Raw genomic sequence first — 14509 nt, forward strand, 5'->3', positions numbered from 1 at the left:
AAGTCGTGACAGCATTTTAGGTTCGAAACGAATCTTGTTGATCACTTTTCCAGAGCGCCTTTAAGATTTTAAAAACATTAATCCAACCGAGCTGTGTTTTTTTTTCCTGCACTTGCTGATTGCCTGAAAATCAGTTCGAATCAAGGTGGGGTGGGAGAAGAGCCGAGAGGTCAGTTTTGTAAAAGGCGAGATATAATTTTAGCCGCCACTGTTCAAAACCGGTTTGAATTAATCAATTAGGTCATTTGTGACTGAATGACATCTGGACGGTTCCTTGTTATCCTGTCCCAATTGTAAGATGTGGGCATAGCCATGGCGAAGGTGCCGACAGTGAGGTGATTGATTCTATTGTTTTGTAAAAATGAGGTTGTTTTCAACAATTGTCACACCTTCATCGGCAGCTCTCAAACCAGAATGAGAGCTGTTAACACGTCACTGATAGACCAACTGCACTGCCACACCGCCGCTTATTTAAGCAGTCTCTGACAAACGTTTCAGAGTGACATTAAAAACATGCATGGTTCAATTTGACGTTGAGTCGTGCAGGCCACAAAACCCCAGCTTTCATTCAGACGGTTTTGTCGAAGAGATTTAAGATTAGTTTGAGTGTTTGAAGGGAACTTTTTTTTAAAAAACCTACCCATGTTCCTGCTTCTCATCCCAAATCTGACAAAAATGGTTATTTGGCAAACTGTTAGAAAGCTGCCTGTAAGCCGAACAAAACAAGAAGGTTTCCAAGATGAAAAGGTTGGTAGAGTGCAATAACAACCGATTGATCTTTAAAAACATCCTAACATTTCCATCTGAAAATGTTATTTTACTGCAGCTTATTTTGGGAAATAAACTTTGGGATACAATACTTTCAAATATTTCAAACAACATTAATGTTCCCTCTTTAATTCCCTCCAAGGACCCTGTTCAATTCGGGCCGTGGGTGACTGTGTGGGGTTTGCACATTCTCCCAGTGTCTGCGTGGGTTTCCTCTGGGTGCTCCAGGTTTCCCCCTACAGTCCAAAGATATGCAGATTATGTTGACTGGCCATGCTAAATTGCCCCCCAGTGTCCAAAGGTAGATTGGGTTACTAGGTTACAGGGATAGGGTGGAGGTGTGGGCTTAAGTTGGCTGCTCTTTCGAGGGCTGGTATAGACTCAATGGGCCGAATGGCCTCCTTCTGCACTAAATTTTATACTGATTAAAAGCAAAATGCTATAGATGCCAGAGATCTGAAATTAAAACAGAAAATGTTGGAAAAACTCAGGAGGTCTGGCAGCATCTGCAGAGAGAAAGAAAAACAGAAGTCCAATATTACACTTCTCGCTTAGAAGCATAATATTTGTCATCATTTGTTTTGACATTTTGGGGTTTCTCAAAGACTTGATTAAGGAGTTTAGGTTCAGTGGCTAAATTACTAAAAGTGGTGGCAGTTTAAAGTTACTGAAGAAAAAGCATTCCTCAAAGGTTCATTTTGATAACATGGTTACATTTTCTAGCTAGTGGCTGAACCATGTACATACCAGGTAGGTGCTAGGCTCCATATGTGGTTCTGCTAAATTAGCTAATAACAGCTGAAGCTCCAGTGTGAGCACTACAATTAATCTCAGCAACAGGATCACCAAATCTCACTGGATTTTTAAAAAGATTTAGAGTACCCAATAATTTTTTTCCCAATGAAGGGGCAATTTATTTATTATGTCACTGTCTCCTATTTATTGACTACAGCTCTGCCTTCAACACCATAATCCCAGCCAACCCCATATCAAAGCTCCAAAACCTAGGACTTGGCTCCCCACTCTGCAACTGGATCCTTGATTTTCTGATCGATCAGACCACAATCAGTAAGAATGAACACCAACACCTCCTCCACAATAGTCCTCAATACCGGTGCCCTGCAAGGCTGCGTACTTAGCCCCCTACTCTACTCCCTGTACACACACGATTGCGTGGCAAAACTTGGTTCCAACTCCATCTACAAGTTTGCTGACGATACGACCATAGTGGGCCGGATCTCAAATAACGATGAGTCAGAATACAGGAGGGAGATAGAGAACCTAGTGGAGTGGTGTAACAACAACAATCTCTCCCTCAATGCCAGCAAAGCTAAAGAGCTGGTCATCGACTTCAGGAAGCAAAGTACTGTACACACCCCCGTCAGCATCAACGGGGCCGAGGTGGAGATGGTTAGCAGTTTCAAATTCCTAGGGGTGCACATCACATCACCAAAAATCTGTCCTGGTCCACTCACGTCGACGCTATCACCAAGAAAGCACAACAGCGCCTATACTTCCTCAGGAAACTAAGGAAATTCGGCATGTCCACATTAACCCTTACCAACTTTTACAGATACACTACAGAAAGCATCCTATCGGGCTGCATCACAGCCTGGTATGGCAACTGCTCGGCCCAGGACCGCAAGGAACATCAGAGAGTCGTGAATACCGCCCAGTCCATCACACAAACCTGCCTCCCATCCATGGACTCCATCTACACCTCCCGCTGCCGGGGGAAAGCGGGCAGCATAATCAAGGATCCCTCCCACCCGGCTTACTCACTTTTCCAACTTCTTCCATCGGGCAGGAGATACAGAAATCTGAGAACACGCACGAACAGACTCAAAAACAGCTTCTTCCCCACTGTCACCAGACTCCTAAATGATCCTCTTATTGACTGACCTCATTAACACTACACCCTGTATGCTTCATCTGTTGCCAATGCTTATGTAGTTACATTGTATATCTTGTGTTGCCCTATTATGTATTTTCTTGAATTTTGTTTAATTCCCTTTTCTTCCATGTACTGAATGATCTGTTGAGCTGCTCGCAGAAAAATACTTTTCACTGTACCTCAGTACACGTGACAATAAACAAATCCAATCCAATCCAATTTAGTGCAGCCAATCTACCTAACCTGCGCATCTTTGGGTTGTGGGGGCGCAACCCATGCAGACACGAGGAGAATGTGCAAACTCCACACGGACATTGACCCAGGGCCAGGATTCAAACCCAGGTCCTCAGCACCGTAGAGCAGATTTTATTATAACCACCTACCTCCAACTTTGTTTCTTCGAAACTTGCAGACAGCTGTTAATATTTTACACTTACTGATGTAGGCTGTATTCAGGACTGTGCAGTCCTCCTTTTGAGTGTTAATTCAGGGTAGAGGATGAGCAACAACCATGAAGCACCTTCTTCCTAGCTGCGAATGGAAATCATCTGGGCCTCTCCTGAGTCACAAACAATTGCTTCCTCACCAGAATAACACCCTCCTTCTCATTGATATGCACATGCTACATTTCTCTTATTAACTCAAGGGATTTGGACATCACTGGCTCAGGCATCATTCATTGCCCTTGAAAAGCTGTTGGCGAGCTGCCTTCTTGAACCGCTGCAGTCCATGTAGGTACACCCACAGTGCTGTTAGGGAGAGAGTTCCAGGATTTTGACCCAGCGACAATTAAGGAATGGTGATATATTTCTAAATTAGGATGGTTTGTGGCTTGGAGGGGAACTTCGAGGTGATGGTGTTCCATGTATCTCCTGCCATTGTCCTTCTAGATGGCAGTGGTTTGGTGTTTGAAAGGTGCTGTATAAAGAGCCTTACTGCATCTTGTAGATGGTACACACTGCTGTTACTGTGCATCTGTAGTGGAGGGAATGAATGTTTGTGGAATGAATGCCAATCAAGCGGGCTGCTTTGTCCTGGATGGTGTCGAGCTGCTTGAGTGTTGTTGGAACTGCACTCATTCAGACAAGTGCAGAGTATTTCATCACACTCCTGACTTGTACATTGTGGGTGGTGGACAGGCTTTGGAGAGTCAGGAGGTGAGTTACTTGCTGCAGGGTTCCTAGCCTCTGACTTGCTCTTGTAGCCCTAGGACTTATATGGCTAGTCCTGTTCAGCTCTTCTGACCAATATTAACGCCCAGGATATTGATAGTGGGGGATTCAGCGATGATAATGCCATTGATGTAAAAGAGTGATAGTTAGGTTCCCTGTTATTGGAGATAGTCATTACCTGGCAGTTGTGTGATGCAAATGTTACTTTTTCTAAAATAAATTTAGAATACCCAATTTTTTTTTCCAATTAAGGTGCAATTTAGTGTGGCCAATCCACTTAACTTGCACATTTTTGGATTGTGGGGGTGAAATCCACACACACATGGGGAGAATGTGCAAACTACACACAGACAGTGATCCAGGGCCGGAATCTGAACCCAGGTCCTCAGCGCCGCATCCCCAGTACTAATCACTGCACCACACGCCGTCCCTGACGTGAATGTTACTTGCCAATTGTCAGCCAAAGCCTGGACGTTTTCCAGGTCTTGCTGCATTTCAATCTGGACTGCTTTAGTATCTGATGAGTTGCGAATGGTGCTGAGCATTGTGCAGTCATCAGCGAATATCCCCACTTCTGCCCTTATAATGGAAGGAAGGTCATTGATAAAGCAACTGAGAATGGTTGGGCCTAGGACATTTGAATAATTGAATCATAGAATCTCTACAGTGCAGAAGGAGGCCATTCATCCCATCAGGTCTGCAGCAACCCTCTGAAAGAGTACCTTAGGCCCATTCTTCTGCCCTATACCTGTAACCCCACCTAAACTGTACATCCCTGGACACGAAGAGGCAATTTTAACATGGCTAATCCACCTAATGTGCACACCTTTGGACTGTGGGAGGAAATCCGAACACCCGGAGGACACCCATGCAGACATGGGGAGAAAGTGCAAACTCCACACATGCATTCAATGAAGACCGGAATTGAGCCTAGGTCCCTGGTCCTGTGAGGCAGCAGTGCTAACCACTGTGTTACCATGCCGCCCTCTGAGGAACTCCTGCAGTGTTGTCCTGGATCGCAGAGGATTGGCCTCTGACACCCACAATCATCATCCTTTCTGCTAGGTATGAGTCCAACCAGTGGTGAACTTTGCCCCGATTCCCAATGACCCCAGTTGTACTAAGGCTCCTTGATGCCACTCGAGATCAAATGAGGCCTTGATATCAAGCACAGTTACTCTTGCCTCACCTCTGGAGTTTAGCATTTTTGTCCATGTTTAATAATAATTTTTATTGTCACAAGTAGGCTTATATTAACACTGCAATGAAGTTACTGTGAAAACCCCATTCCAGTGCCTGTTCAGGTACACAGAGGGGGAATTCAGAATGTCCAAATTACCTACCAGCACGTCTTTTGGGACTTGTGGGAGGAAACCGGATCACCCAGAGAAAACCCACGCAGACACAGGGAGAACATGCAGGCTCCGCACAGACCATGACCAAGCCGGGAATCGAACCTGGGACCTTGGTGCCGTGAGGCAACAGTGCTAACCACTGTGCTACCCTGCCGCCCTTTAAACCAAGGCAGGAGTGATGTCCGGAGCTGAGTGGCTCTGGTGGAACCCAAACTAAGTGTCAGTGAACGTGTTATTGCGAATGTTACAAACAGGAGGCCAATTGCCAACTCTGGACAGCCAGGTGGCGGTGTTACTTCGCGAAGGCCAGTCCATCTTTCTGAACCGCTAGGTGGCTTTAGTACTGGAGGCTGTTACAAACACGTGACCGGAAAATCTGAAATTGGGTTATTATAAAGCTGCTGTGAAAATCCCCTAGCCTAACAACACGTCTTTCGGGACAAAGCAGGAGCACCTGGAGGAAACCCACACAGACACGGGGAGAACGTGCAGATTCCTCACAGACAGTGACCCAAGCCGGGAATTGAACGCTGGTCCCTGGCACTGTGAAGCAATAGTGCTAACCACTGTGTTACCATGCTGCCACAGCAGCACAGTCAATGCGCACACGGCTGGTGCCAAACACCCCCCACCCCGGTATGTTCTAGTACCAGGGGGCAATAGGGACATAAGTAAGACTGTTGCAGCGACCGACTACCGGGGGCTCAAAAAACAGGCACCCCCATTCTGTGCATAGGTTCCTTTTCTTGAATGTATAAAAGTTTGTTTGTCCATCATTATTTCCTTTTGTATACCCATTTTGTAGATTCCCATTGTACTTTTTTCTCTTCTTTTTTTGTTTCTTTTATTTTTTTTTTAAATTTAGAGTACCCAATTCATTTTTTCCAATTAAGGGACAATTTAGCGAGGCCAATCCACCTATCCTGCACATCTTTGGGTTGTGAGAGTGAAACACACGCAAACACGGGGAGAATGTGCAAACTCCACACGGACAGTGACCCAGAGCCGGGATAGAACCTGGGACCTTGGCACTGTGGCAGCAGTGCTAACCACTGTGCCACAGTGCTGCCCATAAAAATATATATTTTTAAATTTATGTCTTTGTTACCTCTATACTTGACTATTTCAATGCACTCCTTGTTGGTCTCCCACATGCTGCCCTCCATAAACTTGAGGTCATTCTGTCAATTAACTCACAAAAAGTACCATTTTCCAATCTCTGTTATGCTTGCTGACCTACATTGGTGTCTGGTCAAGCAACACCTTGGTTTGAAAAGCCTCATCCTTGTTTTGAAACCCTTCATGACTCACCATCCCTATTTCTCTAACCCTGCCCTACAACCCTCTGAGATATCTATAATCCTCAAATTCTGACCTTGTGTGATTCTTAATTGCTTTAGTTTTGGTGGCTGTACCTTCAGTTGCTTATGCCTCAAGGTATGAAATACCCTCTGCAAACTTCTCCAACTCTCTACCTTGCTCTCTTCCTTTAAGGCACTCCTTAAAACATACCCCACTGATCAAGATTTTGTTCATCAGACTTAATATCTTCTTTGTGCTTCCAAACCAAATATGGTTTGCTGATTTTAAACTCTTCAGATAATGAAGCAAGCCATGCCCTCATGCAGCAAGATTTGGACAACAATCAGGCTTAGATTGAGAAGTAGCAAGGAATGGACCATAATGCTGGAGCTTTTGGGAGTCATAACTGGGGTTTACCCCAGAGCTGGCTGGGGACCCCCCCCCCCCCCCCCCCCCCCCCCACTCACGCCAGAAGTTCGTAGGTAAAGTTTGCCAAGGAAATTCAAACTTCCGTTGGGCAATTGTCTTGCAATCAAAAGCCTCTAAGTACAACATAAATAGAAAATAGGAGTAGAAGTGGGCCCATTCAACCCTTCGAGCCTGCTCCACCATTCAACATGACCTTGGCTGATCCTCCATCTCAACACCAAACTCCAGCACTCTCCCCATATCCCTTGACACCATTAGAATCGAGAAATCTATCTATTTCCTTCTTATGTACATTCAAAGCCTTCTGTGGTAGACAATTCCGCAGGTTCACCATCCTCAGGGTGAAGACGTTGCTCCTCATCTCAATCCTAAATGGCCAACCCCTTTTCCTGAGATTGTGACCGCTTGTTCTAAACCACCCCCAGCCAGAGAAAACAACGGGCTGGATTCTCCGATTTTGAGGCTATGTTCACCGTGTGAACAGTGGCGTTTTATGACCGCAAATTCGGTGCAAAACAGCCACCAATCCTCTATTTGGCTGGGGGCTAGCAGGAAGGTAGCGTAGACCAACCTGTTCTAGCTGCCAATACAGCCTGGAGAATTGCTGGGTCCGTAGCCGCGCATGCGCACGGTGGCGGCCTGCTGCGGCCGTGCCGTGCAACATGGCGCTGGCTGCACGCGGACCTGGCCTGCAGAATAGTGTCCCCTCTTTGGCCGGCTTGCGAGCCCTGGACCACCCCCCAACAGTGCCCACAGCCCCTTCCAAAGTCCCCCCTGCACGCGGATCGGCCCTCCCCCGAGTGTGGCGGTGCTGGACTGAGTCTATAGCCGCCATGCCAAGTTCCCGACAATGAATAGCACATGCGACCAATGCCGCCGGGAACTCGGCTGGTCAGGGGTGGAGGATCGGGGGGTGGTCCTCAGGTAACATCCTTCAGGCTGTCGATACGGCGCTTGCCGCACTCCTGGAGTACGCTGCTTTGGAGGGGGCGGAGCATTAGAAAAGCGGCGCCCCCCCCCCCGATTTCGTCAGCCGATCGCCGAACGCGATTTCAGCGTCGGCGAACGGAGAATCCCATCCAACATCCCGGCATCCAGTCTGTCCAGCCTGTCAAAATTTTATATGTTTCACTTCGATTCCCACTCATTCTTTTAAAATGAAGGAATGGATCCAGTGACTACAGGCCAAGTTGACCAATCTCTCCTCATACGACAATCTTGCCATATCAGGAATCGTAAACTTCATACAGTTCTGACTGTCTTGCAATAGCTCCCCAGGCAAAGTTAGAAGAATTAACCTTAAGGCTTCTTACTCCTGGGACACTTTATTTTTATTTTAAAAAATAGTTTTATTGATGTTTTAAGTAACAGTTATAGAGTAAAGAAAAAGAGCTGGGCTTTACAAGAAGAGTGTCATACAACAAATAAGAAAACTGTCCATAGGTCGGAACAACCAGCCATCAACCCCTTGCTGTCACCGCAGCCGTGACTAGGGCTCTAATGCTGGCTAATATTTACATTTTTACATTGAGTTTGATTTTTACAATGTTTTTTTTTTGTTTTTTGTTTTTAAATTTAGAGTACCCAATTATTTTTTCCAATTAAGGGGCAATTTAGCGTGGCCAATCCACCTACTCTGCACATTTTTGGGTTGTGGGGGCGAAACCCACGCAGATACGGGGAGAATGTGCAAACTCCACACGGACAGTGACCCAGAGCCGGGATCGAACCTGGGACCTCAGCGGCATGAGGCGGTTGTGCTAACTACTAGGCCACCGTGCTGCCCGATTTTTACAATGTTTTGTCGGGTTCTGTTCGGGCCCCTGCTACTTGGTCGTGGGTGTTCTCTGTCCCCAGTTTCCCCCTTCTGTGTCTTGGTGTGGTTGGGGTTCCTCCCCTCATTCCTCTGTACACTTCATTCTGCTGGTGTGGGGGGTGGGGGGGGGGGGGGGGGGGCGGGTGGAGAGACTCGCTCTCCCTCCTTGGTCTTTAGGTCTTCGAGGGAGGGTGGGGCTCCTTGTTATCCCGGTTTCTTCCAATGCAGGGGCGGTTTGTGCTCATACGCATCTTGATCAGGTGTGTTCTGTGCCTACCGTGAGCTGCATCTGGCGTAGCCCAGCACAGGAGGAGGTGGAGTTGACTCTGTGCAGCATCTCAATCCAGAGTCCTCCCCCTATCTCCTTGCCCAGTTCCTCTCCCCACTTTTGTCTGGTCTCGTCCAGTGGAGTCCTGACCTTTTCTATGAGTCTCCTGTATATGTTGCCGCATTTGTCATCCCCTAACCAGTCCAGCCCTACCATCGTGTCCAGGAATATGTGTGTGTGGGTCTCTGGGGGAACGTTTCCATCTTCTTGCAGAGCGAGTTACGCAGCTGCAGATGTCTGAGCTTGTTCCCTTTTCAAGAGTTGGAGCTTCTATGTGAGTTCCCCCGTCGCAAGTCTGTTGTCCACGTACATGTCTTCTACCATCGACAACCTTCTGTCTCCCTCCCACGTCCCAAAAGTAGCGTCCATCCCTGCCGGAGCCCCGCGGACATTTTTCCCAGTTCAAAATGGTACCTAAACTGCTTCCATGTCCTTTGGGTGGCTCTTACCACTGGGCTCCTGGAGTGTGTGTGTGGTGCGCCAGAAGTTCCAAAGTGGCCAGCGCTTGGAGAGAGCTCCTCATGCATGAGGCCCCCTTCATTCAGACCCAGTTCGCTTAGCCACCCCCTCACCCTCTCCATGTTGGACACCCAGTTGTAGAACAGAAGATTTAGTAGGGCCAGGCCCCCACTACAGACGAAGGCCATGATTAATTTTTCAACCTTGGTGAAGAAGGATTTGGGGATGAAGATTGGGAGTGATCGAAATACGAAGAGGAACCAAGGCAGCATGTTCATTTTGATTGTCTGTACCCTTCCCACTAGCGAAAGGGGGAATGAATCCTATCTTTTCAGGCCGCTCGTCACCTCCTCCGCCATGCTGAAGAGGTTCTATTTGTGGAACCCCTTCCAGGTGTGGGCCACTTGGATCCCCAGGTACCTGCATTTGGCTTGGGTTACTTCAAATGGTAGTTTCTCCAGCTCCGCTGCTCCCTCTCAGGATTTAAAAAAAAATGTAGAGTTGACGACAAGACCATAGTGAGTCGGATCTCGAACAATGACGAGTCAGAATATAGGAGGGAGATAGAGAACCTAGTGAAGTGGTGTATGTCAGCAAAGCTAAAGAGCTGGTTATTGACTTCAGGAATCAAAGTCTTGTACACACCCCTGTCTGCATCAACGGGCCGAGGTGGAGATGGTTGACAGCTTCAATGTCCTAGGTGTGCACATCACCAACAATCTGTCCTGGTCCACCCACTTCGATGTTACGACCAAGAAAGCAAACAGCGCATATATTTCCTCAGGAAACGAAGGAAATTCGGCATGTCCACATTGACTCTTATCAATTTTTACAGATGCACCATAGAAAGCATCCTATCTGGCTACATCACAGCCTGGTATGGCAACTGCTAGGCCCAAGACCGTAAGAAACTTCAGAGAGTTGTGAACACAGCAGAGTCCATCATGCAAACCCACCTCCGTCCATTGTGTCTGTCCACACCTCCCGCTGCCTGGGGAAAGTGGGCAGCATAATCAAAGACCCCTCCACCCGGGTTCTTCACTATCCCAACTGCTTCCATTGGACAGGAGATACAAAAGTCTGAGAACACTCGCTAACAGATTCAAAAACAGCTTCTTCCCCGCAGTTACCAGACTCCTGAATGACCCTCTTATGGACTGATGTGATCGCTTCACACAACTTCTCTACTGAGTAGTACTGCACTCCGTATGCTTCACCCGATGCCTGTGCCTATGTATTTACATTGTGCGTCCATCATATGTCCTATGTTTTTCATGTATGAAATGATCTGTCAGGACTGTACACAGAACAATACTTTTCACTGTACCTCGGTACACATGACTATAAATCCAAATAAACCCAAATCCAATGGCAAATTTGCTTTACTTTTACTCAACATTAATTGGCATCATGCACTATCTGTGTTTTCATATGTGTCCTCTGGACATTCACAGAAAATTACCCCTGTCCAATGCGGTGTTTATATCAGGAAAGTGGTGAGTGGGCCAACACAGGTAGTTTCAATGCTTTTCCATTGAGGATTAGGCAACCAAACCTGTTCCTGAATGTTATCCCGTTATACTTGCTGGATGTAGTTTTGGGTGAGCATAAAATTATGGATTTAAGATCAACTCTGCAAATCGTATAGTCAAAGACTGTGCTAACCAATGATCATTTTCTTGGCTCACTTGGATGACACACCATAGGACAAGTTGCGTATGTGGGAGCTTTTATCCCCACCTTCAGGAAATACATCAAAGTTACAACATGAATGGGCGGTATGTGGCACAGCGGCTAGCACTGCAGCCTTTGGCGCTTAGGACCCGGGTTCGAATACCAGCCCTGGGTCACTGTCTGTGTGGAGTTTGCACATACTCCCCATATCTGCGTGGGTTTCACCCCCACAACCCAAAGATGTGCAGGTTAGGTGGATTGGCCATGCTAAATTGCCCCTTAATTGGAGAAACAAATAACTGGGTACTCTAAAAAAACTTTTTTAAAAAGTTACAACATGAAAAAGGCCATTTAGCCCACCCAATCCATGCCAGCATCAATACAAACAAACAATTTTAATTACATTTTCAAAAAGCACAAAAAAAGAATTGGGACGCGATTTAACTGGATAATAATTAATGCCCGGTTTTGAAAACACAGATAGTGCATGATGCCAATTAATGTTTGACCACCACATTCGCAGTGTTTCTCAGCGGTTGCACTGCCGAGAAACATCTTGCTGTTTAACGGCATTTTGCTGGGTATTTTGGCTTCGGGGAGTTTCTCTCCGCTGAGGCCACACTTAGTCAATTCATGCGGACGGGCTACAGGAAAGGCTCCTTGCAGATCGGGGTGCCATTTCATCTGGCTGCCTCGATCTCCTCCCCTTTTAACTCCCCCAGTTTTCAACCCCCTCCCAAACTTGGGGGAGGCCCTTGTCAACGTTCCCTCACCTCGCCGACCCTCCCCTTCCACCTGGTAAGGCCCCCCCGGGCCAGATCTCTGGCCTTGTCAACCTGGCAGTGTTACCTAGGCACACTGGCTGTGCCAGGCTGGCACTTCCATGGTACCGGGGGTACTGCCAGGGTGCCAGTGTCAAGGAGCCAGAGAGAGTGCAAGGGTGCCACCCTGCCCTGTCCCGATCACCCAGGGGTCTTTCTTTAAAATAAATTTAGAGTGCCCAATTCATTTTTTCCAATTAAGGGGCAATTTAGCATGACCAATCCACCCATCCTGCTCATCTTTGTGTTGGGGAGGAGAGACCCACGCAAACACGGTGAGAATGTGCAAACTCCATACGAACAGTGACCTGGGGCCGGGGTGGAACCAGGTCCTCAGTGCCGTGAGGCGGCAGTGTTAACCACTGTGCCACCATGCTGCCCCTACAGGACTCTCTAATGGCCTGGGAGAATCCAGCCAGATGCCATTACGACCGGTCCAAGGTTGTGGAAACCAGTCCTAAATGGCATCCTGGCGAGGTGTCCCAGACACAGCTGTTAGGTCCCTGGTGCCGGGGGAATCCCACTAATGCATATTTAAATGAGCCTAATGGCTCATTTAAATATGCTAATCTGATCACTCCAGTTAGGGCAAGATCCAGATCACGATGCCTCGCGAGACTCCATTAAATCTGGTGAGGCGTTTCGAGTGTCGCAAATATCGGCAGGGGCCTCTCGCGAATTTCAATGACCTCGTTCCGATATGAAGTCGGGCACGACGAGGCTGTTAAATCACGCCCATAACATGCCATTTTACTGACAAATTAATTTTAAATGCCGTGGCTGATAGTATTTCACATGAATACCATAATTCTATGAGTATTGCTCTTGGTTGAGCAAATTCTTTAGCCTGGGGCCATCAATAAAGTAAGAAACCATTATTTTATCGCATTTGAACATATTCTAATGGAGCCAGCACCAGACAGGCAGTTACAATGTGCTTTATTACAACCAAAATGAAACTTGTCAGGTTTAGTTAGGGCTGGGAACTTGATAATTTTTACTGGATCTCCCCAGCCACTGACCTTAGGGAATGCCAGCAGGTCAACTTTACGTTTGCACCCACTGTGTGTGTCCCAATAGTCGGGAACCAACAGTGCTTAACATATGTTCTTAACATAAAATGGCTCAAAGGACATGGCATCTGGTTTGTTACTGTGGTAATAGAATGGAGGCAAAACATGAATACAAATGAAAGAAAACATTTGATTTGATAAAGTAGATAAGATCAGAAAAAACAAAAAATTAGCAAAATAGCGAAGGATCATGCAGACTCTAAACGTTTACTCTAATTTTCTCTCCCTGCAGATGCTACCAGACCTGTTAAATCTTTCCAGCTTTCTCCGTTAAGGTCAGAAAAAGGATGTTCCCAGCAACAAAAATGATCCTGGGTGGTTGCTAATGATTTACAGATATCTGTTTATCCAGTTGTACCTGATTACAGTACAATTATCCCATATTTATTCCAATATGGGTTTTAATTCCTTTTTAAAAATAAATTTAGAGTACCCAATTATTTTTTTCCAATGAAGGGGCAATTTAGTGTGGCCAATTCACCTAACCAGCATATCTTTGGATTGTGGGGGTGAAACCCACGCAGACATGGGGAGAATGTGCAAACTCCACACAGACAGTGACCCAGGACCAGCATTTGAACCCGGGTCCTCAGCACTGTAGTCCCAGTGCTAAACACTGCACCGTGTTGCCCTCTGGGTTTTAATTCCTGAGTGGAGCTGCAGTGATAAGAATACATAATCATACCAGTATAAGAGGTGCCTGGCATGGGAGTTGGGTATGGGTTTGGCAATGGTAGAACAGAAGGACCCAGAGCTGAATCTAGACAGTGTTGAAGGGGTGGTATAATAAATTGTTCACCCTCTTTCTCTGATAGCTTTTAAAGGACAGTAGGAAAAACTTGAAACGTCTCAGCGACAGGATTCTCCGTTCCTGAGACTAAGTGTTGTTGCCGGATTCGCAGACTTCAACGACAGCAAAACAAGCGCTGCACCTGGACCGATTCGGTGACCGCTGTGGGGCTAGCACCGGCGCCATGTGGAACACAATTGATTCCAATGAGAAACGCTGCAGGATTCGTCAGGTTCACGATTGACAATCAGGAGACTAACAAGCTGCAGCCGCATTTACACTCTTCACTCTCCAGGCAACAACTTGGCAGCAAGGAGAGCGGCACCAAGGTTCACAGATGCCGAGCTCAAGACCCTCCTAGACCCGGTGGAGGAGAGGCGGGTGACTCTGTACCCTGGAACAGGAAGGAGATGCCAGCCACTGCCATTCGGCGTGCCTGGGCGCAGGTGGCAGAGACAGTAAGCACCATCAGCAACATCATCTGGACCAGTCAGCAATTCAGGAGACAATTGCACAATCTCCTCAGAATGCCAGGATGAGTAGGCAGCACTATGCCCCGCCTCTAACTCACACACCCGTAACCCCACCCCCTTCCACCTGGGGGGGTATTCGAATAACCGCTATGCAC

The sequence above is a fragment of the Scyliorhinus canicula genome, chromosome 10, assembly GCF_902713615.1.
Source record: "Scyliorhinus canicula chromosome 10, sScyCan1.1, whole genome shotgun sequence".
Taxonomy (NCBI): domain Eukaryota; kingdom Metazoa; phylum Chordata; class Chondrichthyes; order Carcharhiniformes; family Scyliorhinidae; genus Scyliorhinus; species Scyliorhinus canicula.